The sequence below is a fragment of the Lycorma delicatula genome, chromosome 2 (assembly GCF_047948215.1).
Source record: "Lycorma delicatula isolate Av1 chromosome 2, ASM4794821v1, whole genome shotgun sequence".
NCBI classification, from domain to species: domain Eukaryota; kingdom Metazoa; phylum Arthropoda; class Insecta; order Hemiptera; family Fulgoridae; genus Lycorma; species Lycorma delicatula.
In genome coordinates this window covers 6,077,304-6,092,517 of record NC_134456.1, presented here as the reverse complement: position 1 = coordinate 6,092,517, position 15,214 = coordinate 6,077,304, and positions in this window count along the sequence as shown.

Below are 15,214 nucleotides of genomic sequence, written 5' to 3'. Positions count from 1 at the left end.
TGAAACTCAGAAAGGCGGAGATGATACTTTGTTATCATTGAGGTGATAATGATCCCTAAAACAGTATTGAGTATTATCTAAGAGATTTTACCCGTGATTTACTGTTCTCATCAATTTATCATCAAATGTATATATTATTTATTTTAGGGCAAAAATATATATCATTCCAAGATAGGTTATAAACAATCATTTCAGATAAGAGCTTCCCAAATGATGATTTCTCTATTATATTATTATTTATCATGACAACTATATAATTTTCCTGTACGGCGTGGTTTATATTTTAACAAGCTTAATTTTAACTTGTTACGTCCCACTGAATTGCTGAAGGCGAGGATTTGTTGTTAAGAATACCCAATTATTTGTTCAATCTCCCTCGTGTATTAACTACAGATATACAACCAACTCGTTTATTTATGACTATTAATGATTTTGAAAGAATGTGAAAGAATGAAAAGCTTCAATAAAATTTGAACACCTAATTTTTTGGATGAAAAAAAGAAATTATACCACTCTGCGATGGAGATCAATTAGTTACCGTAGAGGTTAAAGTAGAATCAAAATAACGGATGTATAAAAAGAAAGGATGGTTTTAATTTGTTATAATATCTCTTGGATGAGATATACAGTGTTTATTTAAGGCTAGAATCAAAAAGAAAAAAGATAGTTTTAGTTGCGGCCAAGGCCGAAGATCGATTCCTTATTTTTCCGCTTGTACTGCCACTAGCAAAGATTACTTTCTGAGCATAAATATTTCTTTTTTGCAGTTTCCCATTTGCGATTCTTTGTTACAGTTCTACATGAGTTCCTTAGAAATTTTAATTGTGTTCCTCCGAGTGACAATAACGTTCGTCCATAGAATAATCAATCTGAAACGACCGAATATCTGAGTAAAGGAAAGAGTGCGGAACGACCGAGGGTGTCTAAAGAAAATGTTGAACTTGTCAAACAGTTTTTCCAACGTAGTTTAAAAAAATCTATTAGGAAGACCAGCCGCGAACCAGCGACGCTGATGACAATTTGGAATATTTCAAACAAATGCGGGTCTTTACTGTTTACAGCTGTTATATAATTTGAAGCCTACTGACTACGCTGAGGTAATGTTACAGCGTGAAGATGACGAATTTCTTGATCGAATTGAGTGATGAATCGACATTTCATCTTACGTGAAAAGTTAATATACATAAGGTCCGTATAGGGGGTCAGAAAATCCTCATACTCTTACGATTGGAAAGAGACCCTTCAAAATCAAAAGTGTTCTTAGCGATATCCCGATGGTAAGTTTTCGGGCCTTTCTTTATCGCTGAAAAGCGTAACAGGAGTTCAAAATTTGGATTTGCTGCGTACATGGTTCTTTCCTCAGCCGAAAGATGGACCAAAGAATTATATTTAGCAATAAGATGTGTGCAGTGAGAAAGTGTGCCTTCTCACGTGTAACTCTATGTGGGATCGGTTGAATGATTTTTTTACCCTGGATTGATCGGCATGAACCCGATAACAGAAGTTGTTTTTCGGTAGCCTTCAAAATGTCTTGTGTATGTGCTTCTATTAGGTCCTACTGATTTACCCTATTTGAGTACAGGATTGAAGTAGATGTCTCTTCCATTATCCAGTCATACCGGTTAAAGTATGAAACGAACTCTCCGATCGGTTGGATGCGGGCCGCGTGACGAAAGGTGTTCGCATTGCACGCTTGAGAAAAAACTATACTAAGAATTACTCTTTCATTTGATTTGTAATTGATTCTGTTAGTCAAAGTTAAGAGATGTTAAATACCTTTTAACCTCTATATTCTTATTTATACACATGTATAACTGCTCTCGCTTGAATGGTACCTAGAATGGTCTACTTTTTGACGGGAAGGCAAACACTAACCCGTGTGTAATATCGTGTAGTTAGTAAAAAACATTTAAATAATTGGTTATTTTGTAGTTATTCTTCTAATAGATATTGTAACTTAATGTTTTTTACAAAAAAAAATCGTTATGAAAGATTTTTTTTATATTTTTCCTCTTCTGCTGCAGATTTAAACAATTTTATTTAGTAGTAGATCTTGCTGTCCTGATTTTTTATCATTGTGAAGGTAAATTCAGGTAAACAAGAAATTTTGGAAATTAGATATTCTTACGAAAATTTTATATTAAATAAATTTATTTATAACATTTAAATAGAAAAACATAGAGATGAGATGGATGCATTTCTGCATCCGTCTCATTCTAACAGCGAATATCTAAGCAAGGCGTACTAACTGTCTCCACATCTCCTGGAAGTTTCTTTTTCATTCATATCAGCTATTAGTTTCAGCAACTATCTCCACAAAATTACGTATCCATGTGTTAATTGCACATGCGGACGGTACACGATCGTGGCGTCCTAAATTAAACCGGTTGCGAAATTCTCTACGCCCAGACACCACACTGTCATTTTTATAAAATGCTTTGATGGCAAAAACGTTTTTTAAAAGCTTGCCCACCATTCCAGGTGTCCATAATAACTAAATGCCAAGATGGCGTGAGTGGCTTCGATAAGTTATTCAGTGGTGACAATCGCCAGGACTACCGATACAAATTTCAAAATTTCTCGTTTGCTTGAATCATTCTGAAATATGAATCACTTTGTATTACGTATTATTGATGAAGTAGAATATTTTTTTTTTCTATATCAAACGTTATTAATTGGTAAATTTGAACTGAGTTATGATGTAATTAATTTTCATGTGAATTTTATTTTATTTTTTATAATGCACCGTATACTTTATAAAATTAAATACTATATTTAAAAGTATAAATATATATACGTAATTAGAATGTTATCATTAATATTAAAACCATTTCGAATTGTGTTGTAATAGTATTAAGGTATTTCGATTTATTTACTCTTGAATAATGCTAACTCCTTATTGGAATGGAACTGTGCATATTTTATTTTACAATTTGACATTTTAATATCAAAACAGCTTTGATATTTCCCATTCTTGCATCAATTAATAATTGTTGATTCGGTTTTGTAGTGAAAATTCTAATTATAAATTCATTGTATTTTAGTTTCAGCATATTTGCATATCATATACGTATATAACGTTTTAAGTTCCTGTAATTTTTTCTCTGCGGAAAAAACACTTCTATATTTTCACACTGAACGGTATTATATATATATTCGTTGTACAGTAGAATGGCGATAAAATGTGAACATCTAAAAAAATAAATATACTTTAATTATTACACAATTTTTTTCTTTCCTGACTATAGAATGATTGATGAATAGGAAAAGTATAGCGATCGGAAAAAAAATTTAACTATCAGGATTTTACAAATTTCAATGTTTTATGATTTTCTTAGTCAAAAAAAATAAATAAATAAACGAAAAAATTATAGAAATTTCTGGAAATTGTATCTATATATACGAACATCGATTTGATTAATATTTCTGTATTTTGATTAATATTTTCGGACTGGCTCAAAATAAACTCTTCGAAATATATCAAAAACTTCATTTTACGAGACAATGACAGAATTAATTTTGAAAAAAATGGGAAGGGATAGTTTTCCCTATTTTGAATTTTTCTGATAATTGAAAAAAGACAAAAAATAATTTTTTTCTTAGAAAATTGAACTTTAATACGATGAAAATACTTATTTAGTTTTAATTCGATCGGATCTAGGAGTGGGGGATATTATTTTTAAACATATTAGTTTTTGCCTCATATGTCGAAAACCTATTGACGAAAAGTTGAAATTTGGTATAATTATTTCACTATATATTCTAGCTTCGGCTATTTTTAGGCCTTTTAATGTACATATACTTCATTTGTAATAAGAAACTGAACAGAAAATTATAAAAATAATTCTAGTAATGAGTGTTATTTTATACATTGTTTCATTTACAGTGCCATTATTGAATGATATTTTCATTGGTCATTTATAAATGCCGGCATACGCAGTGAAACTAACTGTGTTGTTTGCTGAATATCTCCAATACGTTTTACTGATAAGCAACTTTATTGAAAAAAGTTTGGTTTTGAAAAATATGATACTTTAAGTTAAATGCAAGTTAAAACTGCAATCGAAGTTATTGGTTTGCTTGACATTTCTCCCGCCACCAACCCATTCGGTCGCCCTACAGCATAAGACCGAATGTGTGCCACAAACGGTTACTGAGCCTCGAAACAGTTTAGCGACCAGTGTCTTAAATAGCTCCTAGAGCTTACCTGACAGTGTAAGCGGACTAAGCGCGGTCCCATACTCCACCGGCTTACGTTTCGCAACCGCTCATTTGTCATATATTTACTAAAATGGGTAGGCTCACTCCGTCAGCTACTATAAATACATATGACATCCATAAATTGAAATTTACTTTGTCTGGACAGCAATTCACTGCCACGCCTAGGTCTTGTCCACCTTATTAAAGCGCTTAGAGCCTTAATTAGCTGGTGGTCAGCCATATATCTCGAGGTTAGCTTCCCACAGCAGTGCGTAGGAGTCACTTTCTTAAGTAAACTACTGATGTCGGCTGAACAAAGCAACCGACATCAACCGCAACAAGGAACTTCCACACGGTCCGGCAATGCGACTCACCTTACATCGACTCGCCGCTTCTGAATGGCCAATTTTTCCCTTGACCTCTGTGTCTGGCCATATCAAGAGCAGGGCAGTCAAACATCAGGTGTTCATTTGACTGGACCTCCCCGCAAACGCACAGCTCATCAGCTGCCAGGCGGAACCGAAACAGATATTGGTTCAAATTAACATGGTTGGTGAGCACCTGGACACCCGCTGCCCTTAAAAACGAACTCAAGGCACATCATCCTCCCAGATCCTATATATAAACTTATACAGGGATCTTCCCTTAGTCGTGGTGTCCATTACAGCTCCATGCTTCCATCGCAAAGCTCTGCAGCCTCTTCCGCAGGTGGGAGATGGGCAATTGAACGGTATTTAGATCCGGTGCATTGAGATCACCGTTCCGTTCCGGTACTGACCCGGCCCGAAACCGCATCCCAAATACCTCGGCCTCCCGACCTCTTCACAATGTCCACATGGCTGCCCGAACTTTCACCACTAAATCGATTGTGAGAGCTTTTCCCAATAGAATAGTAGCCTCGTAGGAGGTTGTTTTAAAAACACCAGTGCATACAATTAAGGCTCTGCGCTGGGCCCTCCATAAATTTAGAAGTGTTCTTTTCATATCCAATCTATGCGCCCGCAATCGAAGTTAGACCTTCTTAGTGAACGGCTAGTCAAATAGAAGTACATGTTAATACTGCAATGTCAAGTTATGTGACGTTTGCGATGAGGATGGCAATGTGCCCACGAGTCTCCCTAGATGGATTTCACTTCCCTCATTCGGACAACGTCTAGGACTTCATTTGGACCGCCGCCTAATATGGAAAATCATTTGAAAGTAAATACAAGAAACGATTAAATATGAAGCTTAGACGGTTGAACTGGTTATTAGGAAGAAGGTCCATGTTATCGTTAAATAACAAACCGTTGTTGTACAAGGAGTTTTTAGAGCCGATATGGGTCTAGGGGGTATAACTTTGGGGTACGGTAAGCAACAGCAATATCGACATAATCCAAAGTTTACAGAACAAAGTGCTGAGGAACATTTCGGAAGCGTCGTGGTTTGGTAAGAACAAGGAGATCTACAATTACCTAGGGGTGCCATTTATTCGTGAAGAAATCCACCGGCTAAGTTCAAAATATGTACTTAAGCTTAACGCGCACAAAAACCATCTTGCTGTTAACCTTTTGGATAATAGTGAAGATGTGAGACGACTAAAGACGCTGCATATGTTGGATCTAGAGGCTGTAGTGCGTTGAATATTATTATCCTTTTGTTAATTTTTTTTTTTAATATTTGGCCAGTTTTAATTTTTTATGTTTTTTTTTTAATGTACGACTTATGACAATTTTTTTATCCTCAATTGCTTGTTCTGTTTCGTTAACCGTTTAATTTTATTGTTATATTTTTATTTGTTGTATTTTTATTTTAAGTTAAACTCATAATTGCAAGATTTTTCTGAAGTCGAGAGTTCTAAGGTTCTAGTCCTTGGAAAAGCAGTTGTTTTTATAAATATTTGAGTGCTAGAATGCGAATACCGTGTTCTTTGATTGTTTTCTTCTTCTTCTCCCCCGGGCCGGATCTTGTAGTTAAGTATTACACAGCCCAGGGAAGTGTCCTTTACTCTAACAGGACTCCACGTCTCGGCCCGCCGGTCGGATCTCACTTTGCGCCCTCCTCAAACCCCCAGAGTAAAATCCACCAGGCCCGGCTATGTCTTACCTGGGTCCCCGCTCCGGGAGCCGGGACTCGGTGTTTATGCCAATGCCTCTAACGGGGACACCCCGAATGGGACATCCCCACCGGGCCTCTGTTTTTTTCAATCGGGGGTATGAGAGTCCCCGTGTTCTTTGATTTGATTTAAATTAGCCACCTCTCTCAGGAGCGGTCGACCTGAATCCGTTCCAGACTACATGTTTACCGGTACATTTAAACATACAATGCAATAGATCCGCAGCTACGTCAGATCTGGCAAGCCGGTAGTAGTAATTGCATTTGCCTATATAAACGTAGACCCAGACCCGGCAGTAGCTGGAAAACCGGTTTGAAAATGCATTCAACTGTGTGGAGGTTTTTTAATTTAAATATTTTATTAATTTGTCATCGATAAGACGCGAGTATACATTTGGTATCAATTTGATTTTAAGATCCTTAAATCGCGTTCAAATAGCTGTTAATTTTTTTCGAACGTTTGGATTCTTATGAAGATTTAAATAAAATTCGTACCGTCATGTGCTAGCTGAAAATTTGTTTTTTATGTTGATAAATACTGAAAATTAAGCTCACTATATTAGAGTAATATAAGGGTCAGGATTTAGTTTTTAACTCTTATGTTCTTAGCAATCCTTTTAATCCTTTAGGATATTTAATTAAACTAATTTTTGGTTATATTTCTTAACTTTTATTAACCCAGTTTCAATCTTCTATTTTTATTCAGGAAATAGGAAGATTAATGATTAGTAAACAAATGAAGGGTTTTTCCATTTATGCAGTTCAAAGCATTTATTTATTATGTTGGCTGTTCGATACTACGATTACAAAATTGTAAAATTGCTAAACTAAAAATATGAAATCCCTTTAACTAGTGACATATTTAAGGTTAATTTAAAGGTAATTTTTGTAACGTCTTTTAACAGAATTTTTTAATTTGTATCTGTCAAAATTTATTTTACGGATAGTTTTAAAGCTAAATCTAATTTCTATTATAAAATATGAGAAAAGTAAGGAAACCACTGCAATCCAGTTTCACCTTTTTAAAATTATACCTTTATCCAAAATTACTGTTACTTTGAATATTAATGAAGTAAATATTTACGATTAAATTCTATTTTGCATCTCATCTCATCGAATCAAACAATAGTAGTTTTTAAACACCGGTTTAGCCTCCTTTTCACTTGTTTATGGATAACCGAGGAACAAATCCCTTCTGTATAAAAAGTGGAAAAAGATTTGCTGCGTACAAAGAACTCAACCTTTTTAATCTTACCTCTAAAACGTTAACAATAATTTAATCTTCTTTGGAGTTTATGAAACTGAAATAATTTTTTATTTCAAAATATTTAGTTCCAGATCAATTTTGAAGCTAATTACTGTGATTCGTACATCATTGTAATTATTGGTACTAATGTTTTTTACCGCTTACTATGAAGAGATTATGAAACTGTTCCTTTAACAAGTAAGCTAACAATATTTTTATCCGTTTTCTGAGTTCATATCGGTTCAAACACGCTAAAGTAATGATTGCATTTCTATAAAATGATTTTCAAAGTTTATTCAATTATCACGTGTAGTAATCATAGGTGGCTTAATAAACTACTAAATTTGTAAACGTTTATTATGCTTACATATGAAGTAAACTGTGTCATCTCTTGGGGGCTCCCTAAAAAAAATCAGGATGAGTTTATAAGATAAAAATGGGTCCCATTTAGCACCCATAAGTGTGAATTATATAGACCGATATTTAGAAAATTAAATGTTAACTTATCCTTGTATTTATATTTATTAATGTGCAGTCACTGCTAAAAATATTGGTCGCTTAAGTCACTTATTCATAAAAATAACAATATCCAGCTTTACCAAACCAGACAAAGGAACCGCTTTCTTGCGAGAAAGGGACTTACGTGTTAATGTTGCTATTTATAGAAAATTACAAAACCATTTAAAAATTTTCCTACCAACAATTTATTTAAATTGCAGTTAAAAGCTTCTTTTTTACGTAAACAATATTACGCTGTAGAAAATATTTAAATAACATTGTTTTTAATAGGTTTGAATTTTCTATATTTTGTTCAACGTGTAGTTAGATATGTGCTCAAATAATTATAATTCTTCTGAATTGTAATTTATTTTGTAGTTATTTTCGTTTAATATTTAGAATTTTCATATATTTACGTAATATTGTTATTTCACGCGTCTATGTTTTAAATGATTAATATGTAATTTAACCTTCTCTTTATTTTATAATGCTGCTATAGTTTAGGTTTTACCATGGTTTCCCTTGATCTATCCAGGCTAATGGTTACGAAGTTCCTTGTTTTTAATCCACGGAGTAGTATATCTATCTATTCTTGATGTATTCTACATAATGAATTATTATGAACAGCGGTCAGAAAAAAGTTAATTCTGCCATATATATTTAGAATAATCACTGCTATTAGGAATGGTTTTCTACTTTTTTTTTAGATAAGCATTATAAACAGTTTTACCGATGATAAATACAGTTATATATGTCATCTAATTAGATAAAAATTATCTTGGAAGGAGATATTTTGAAAGCAAGTTATTTAATTTTCTGAATACATTTTAATTATTTTCATGTGACATTATGATTTTACTTATTCATATTCTTTTAATTTTTCTGTGATTTACCTTGCATATTCAGAAAATTTGATTCATTTATTGTAATTATTATTAATATATATATATATATATTTTAAATTTTAACTAAGTTTTGATTTTTACTCCTGTTATTATCTTTCACTTGATTTAGTACAATTGTAATTCTTTTCAAACCTAAGATAGAAAAAATAAATCTATTTATGACTTTTTCAGTTTCTACAATATATTTGTAGACGAATTTTTTCAAGCTTATTGTAATGATCCCGTACAACTTTAGGCTAATTAGAAAATGTGCAATTGTTTGCATCTTTTCTACGCTCACTAACCTTCGCTTGCCAGTCAAGATTAGCGAGGGTAGGCTAAGTTTGGCTAGATTATATTTATAAGCAATAATGCTTACACTGGACTTCTATTTACCTCTATTTCTCTTTAATCAGCAAACAACTGCATATTTTCTAATTAGCCTAAAGTTGTATGGGCTCATTACAATAAGCCTGAAAAATATCTGGCCGATTAGAAATTGCTAGATAATTTTCCAATTTGCCGGGCGTATTATAAAATGACGGCGCTCTTTATAATAAACCTGATTTAGCAATTCGAATAAGTTTATATATATATATACCCAACAAAACCAACTGAAGATAAATTGATGAAAATTTTATGTACGTTTTTCTTACGGTTTAAGTGCATACTAAGAAAGGATTTTTTGAAATTCTGAGTTTAAAGGGTTAAAATGGAGTAACAATAAAATTTACTATTTTTTTAATTTCTCGGTAAAAAATGAAGATATCAACTTAATAACTTGGTAACTTAATAACTTGAAAATATTAACTTGGTATGCTTAATTTTCATGGAAATATCTAAAAACCAATTTTTCGAAATTCGACCTTGATTGAAGAAAGATAAAAACTGTTGAACAATGATTGCAATTTTCCCCGTTTCCAACTACACTAAACGAGATATTCACTAGACTCGGGCTTGCAAATGCTCTTCAGATAAATACCTAAACACCATTTTCGAGTGTTTTGAATTTCGATTTTTTAAGGGTGCGTCGGTATAACAAACACAGCCACTACAACTGTTATTGTATGTGTGATGCGACTGGCTGCACTTGCCTCCGGTTACTTGATTAAAAAACAAAATAAAAAAAAATATTGACCGCGACGGGAAACGTAAGTAACCATATAGCGCTGGCGAGACCACGGTCAGGATGCCGTTGTGTATATAACGTATAATGTGTAAATAATGTATCCATATACACACGTACAATTTTTTTTTTTTTTTAATAAAATCTTCGTGTTGTATATGTATTTATGTTCAAAAGTTAAATGATTTCTTAAATTACTGGTCTTGCAATTTTTTTTCTATATTTTTTCATTTTAATTCGAGGGAACTGCTGAAATTGTATCGTTATCTTATAACGTAATAATTATTAAAAGTAGTCATTCCTGCTTGGATTTTTATTCTTAAGCGTTAATAATGGTGTATATTAAGATTAATATTTAGCTATAAAGTTCGACCTTGATGATGTCATATCAGTTGAATTATTATTTAGAATTTGAATATATTACTAATCTAAAACCGTTCTGCAACTACTACATGTACCTTTTTTTATTCATACTAAATGATACAATCCATCTTCAAGTTTTAATTATTTTTTCTTGGCAAGATAGTATTTCTTTTGTACATTATATTTTATTTCCTACGAAACATAATTTTACATCTAATGCCGAGTAGAAATCAAATTTTTATTTATATAATTATAAAAAGAAATACAGTTTGTTTACTTGCGGTAATATTAATAACTACAAAAGCGATTTGAAAAATTACTATTTGTAGTTTTATTTATTTATACCGGTAATAAACAAATTTGAACTCCTCCACTTTCACTCCCTTGATCTGATCGTAAAATAAATAATATTAAAAATTGTGAGAAAACTTTTTTGGAATAACGGTATATATTATGAAATGACGACCGATCTATAAATAATCCTTAAAAGTTATCTAGACTTGCTGCTGACTAAGTCCTGATGTCAAAATTGACTGTTTCTGTTCAATGTGATCGTTGACTCCTCCTGGTAGTATTAAACCTAATAAATGCGATGTCAACTGTCACCTTAGTAAGCCAGATACTTTTCTCCTCCTACTATTCTTAAGCTATCATGAGCCGCACAAGATAAGCGCTCTTCATCCCAGCAAGAGTCATAATCCCATCAGAAAATGGTTATTCTATTTTTTGATCCAACAACGGGATCATCACTAGACTTCGTAAGTTACATCCTTACTCCTGTTATATCTCTTGAATACCCGTCATTTAATTTCAGAAATTTGTTGGATATCGTTAGGTATTCCCGTGGGAAAGGTTGATAATTCCCGGAAAAAAAACAGTAAATAAATAAATATTTCATTCTGATTAGTACTAAAAATATAATATGTTGATCACGACAGGTACGGGTATATGACATATGGATAAAAAAAGACCTGCGTGAGCATTTTACTGAAAGGATCCAGAGAAATCATGTCAAAATCTTGATCAGAGAATAATCGCAAAATACACAATAATTAAAAATAAAAAACAGATTCAATTTAAATTCAGAAGAATTTAATAAAAATTATTTGAAAATGTTTATCTACATGCTGGTCGCGATGTAAGGAAACCAGGGATTTTATTTAAATTGGTATTTTTTTTTTTTAATTCATCAATAGAGTAATATTGTTTCTATAAAAAATACTTTAATTGCATTTTAAATGAATTGGTTGGAGATTTTTTTTTTAAATGTAGTTTTATTTTGATGCCAGGTGATACACAGTAGGGTTCACCCTGGCTATCATTCTTTGGTGTTTAATTAATGACATATCCTAACCTAAAATTCATAAATGTAAAAATCTACAGGTAAAATCGTTACATGAACATGATTCAGCTGTTTATTGGCTCCCAAATCTAGTACACTGTACTAGATCTTTCGAGACTTGCAGAATATCATATGAATCAACCGATCAAATATTTTAGGATCAAACAAAATATTTAACATTTTTTATAACAGTTCAGGTCTCTTTGCCGATAAAAAGCTTTGTAGTCAGACGCGATTAAAAAAAACTGATATAGTAAAATCATTCTTTATTGAAAAACGTGTTCTACTTTGAAATACTAGTAAAATCGCAATGATGGCATGGATTTCATGATCCTTTATACTGTCAGACAATCTAGACCCACTGGCCATCCTTCAATTATGAATAATCAAAATATTGTGATTTTGAAAATTTGTTTTTGTGTATAAAATGAGTTTTACCTTAAAGGACAAATAATCAGTATTTTGTTATTCACAATTCTCCAGTTTTTTGGTCGTTGATATAAAATTCTTAACTTTTTGTTATTTGAAATGCATTCACTTCTAAAACTGGAAAATAGAAGTAAAAAGTTCATGTGTTCCTGTACCCTTTAGCCCTCCTGGGTCTCTCTATTTTATAATAATAAATTAAAAATTATAGACATTTTCTTTTTTGGGTGCTAGTAAAATGAATAAATGGTAACAAAAGGTTTGACCCGTTTTTACCACACATCCTTTCAGTTAAAAAAAATGAAATATTACAATTTGAATCTATCTTTTTCAAAAATTAACTTTATTCTATAAAAACAGGTATAAAAGCTCAATAATAATATCAAGTTACAAGAAAATTTGAATGTATTCTGAATTTTAGTTTCATGCTTTGCACACATTTTTTAACAAAAACTAAAATATTGTGTTGCACTAACGACTTTATTTCAAAATATTATTTTACATTTAAATAAAAATAGAATTCATAAATCTTATCAAAAATATTTGGAACTCTTTACCACCACTCCAGACCCTTTTTGGTTGAATAAGATTGAAATTAGAATTTTTTTTTTAATTTTGATATTATGTAATATGTAATTTATTTATACAGCTACAACCAGTTGACACCCAATCACAGTTATTGATAGATGATAATGAATTTGTAGCAGGTGAAAAATGCCTTACCTGTCTGGGGCTTGAATCTTTCAGGCAGAAGGCTGGAAGAAGAAGAAATGCTGTAACCTCTCTCCATAAAGATTGACAGTAATACTTTGTTAAAATTCTAAGTACCACGGAAAAACTGGCTTTTTTGCGATTTAGAGGGGCTTTACTCTAGTAATATACTTGAACGTGGTAAAATTATAACAAATGAGATTTATAAAAACTTTTTCTTACAATTTGAAAAAAAGTGCTTCTTCACCAATGTGAAACTAATTTATTTTATTTTTAATTCAACTGACAACTAGAAAAACGTAATCCAACATTAATTTCTAGTAATATATACCTATTACTCCACAGACTATATATATCAATAATAGCGAGTGCTATGATTTTCTTCCTACTTGAAAGGAGACAGTCTGCGGTCCAGTTGATATAAACCAGTTATATTTTAATATCTCGGCCATCATTCTGTTCCATGTAACCAGATACAAGACAAAGCCATTCCAAAAAGTAATAACCATGCTATGCCGGACTGACTAAGAAATAAAATGGTTTGTAACTGTCTTCCTGTCTTTAGTCAAATATATGGTTGCACATCAGCATGCTAAACCCAATGAAATTTGGATGACGCTCTCTTCTCTCTGTTCATCATATGAATCGTGTGAAATTACATCATTATTCTTAGAGAAAGAAAATTTGACCAGTACCGCTTGCAACAGTCAGACGATTTATTGGTCACAACTGTAAGAAAAACCAAGTCGGCTAGTATAAAACAGCAGGTTTATTTACTTGTTTTGAAGGGAACCAATGCATTGTACACACAGACTACACTCAGTAGATGAAAATATTGATACCAAGATCTTAGACCACAACACAAGAAGGTTGCATTGAATACTGTAGCATCTTTCGGTTCTCATATACATGATACCCCTTTTTTAATGTAATTCCTTAAGATAATTTGGGAAATGGAAGATTTAGTGATGGGTAAGGCAGTGAGTGAATATTTCCCATTTATAAATTAAATATTGCTGAAGGCCATAACACTTATATATGATGTCATAATCGGTTATTCATTTAATGAGAATATTCTGCAAGTTGCTTTTTTTCTATAATTCATTGTAGTATGTTTCTTTTTTTAATTTTGTTTAATGTAAAATATATTTCTATAATAAATTATTTCAATTTAAACATAAATAAAATAAACATTATTATTTATCATTAAAACATTTTTTTTTAAATACGGTCACACAGTAATGATATAGAGGTACATTTAAACAAAAAATAAAATAAAATTAAAATTTTATTAATTTTTAAATAAAATATTAACAAAGACAAAAATGACTGAAACTATTGTAATACAGTAATAATTTTTTTAAGGTGCTGACATATATAGTAATATACATAATTTTTAATTTTATAATTTAATTTCATTTCGTTTAAATTATTGTCAATAATAGATAAATATGGATTATGATAAATAGTCTATGTATACATTTAAAATTTAGTTACATAAATATTACCGGTATAAATATTATGTATTATCATATCTATAATTTATTTATTAATAAGAATAATAATAAAATATAATTGTTATCGAGTAATATATATTTTTTAATACAAGGCTATTTTAATTATTGCACAAAATGTAAAATATATTAGATACAATATTTATAAAGGCCTAATTAGATTATTTTATTGTTTAATGTTAACCAATAAAATACAGTGATTAAGATAGTGTCTGTTCAAATAATATTATGTTTTATAATAGTTTTTTTTTTATAGAAAATAATTATTTATGAAAGTATCGTTTCAACATAAAAAAAAACCATTTTATTTTAATTTATACATGGATTTAAAAAAAATTACAATCTATTTAAAGGTTAGGAAGATTTTCTTTGCTTACATCATAAACAAGTCAGAATTAGATTTTATCAACATAAATCTTACTATCTGATTTAATTGAATCTTTGGATAACAATAAGATCCTAATAATATTATATATATATCAAATTTGTAAATCATGTGGGGCTGTAGCTTTTGGTAGTTAATTTACTGTTAGTTGGGCTAACTTAGTATGATGTGAAAATTAATATTAAAAAAATAAATTTTATTTTTCTATCGATATATTATTAAAGTCTATTATAATAATTTATACAATTAGGGAGCTTTCTATGGAGAGTGTTGTCTTTAGGCATTGTATGAAGGTACCATAATCAATAGTTTAACTTTTTTTCATGGAATAGACTCCTTGCTGGATAACTCCACAAGGTCAAAGATTTTCAAGGTATTTATGCAGGACAGAAAGGGTTAAGAATACAGAAAAGAGGTCAGTATGA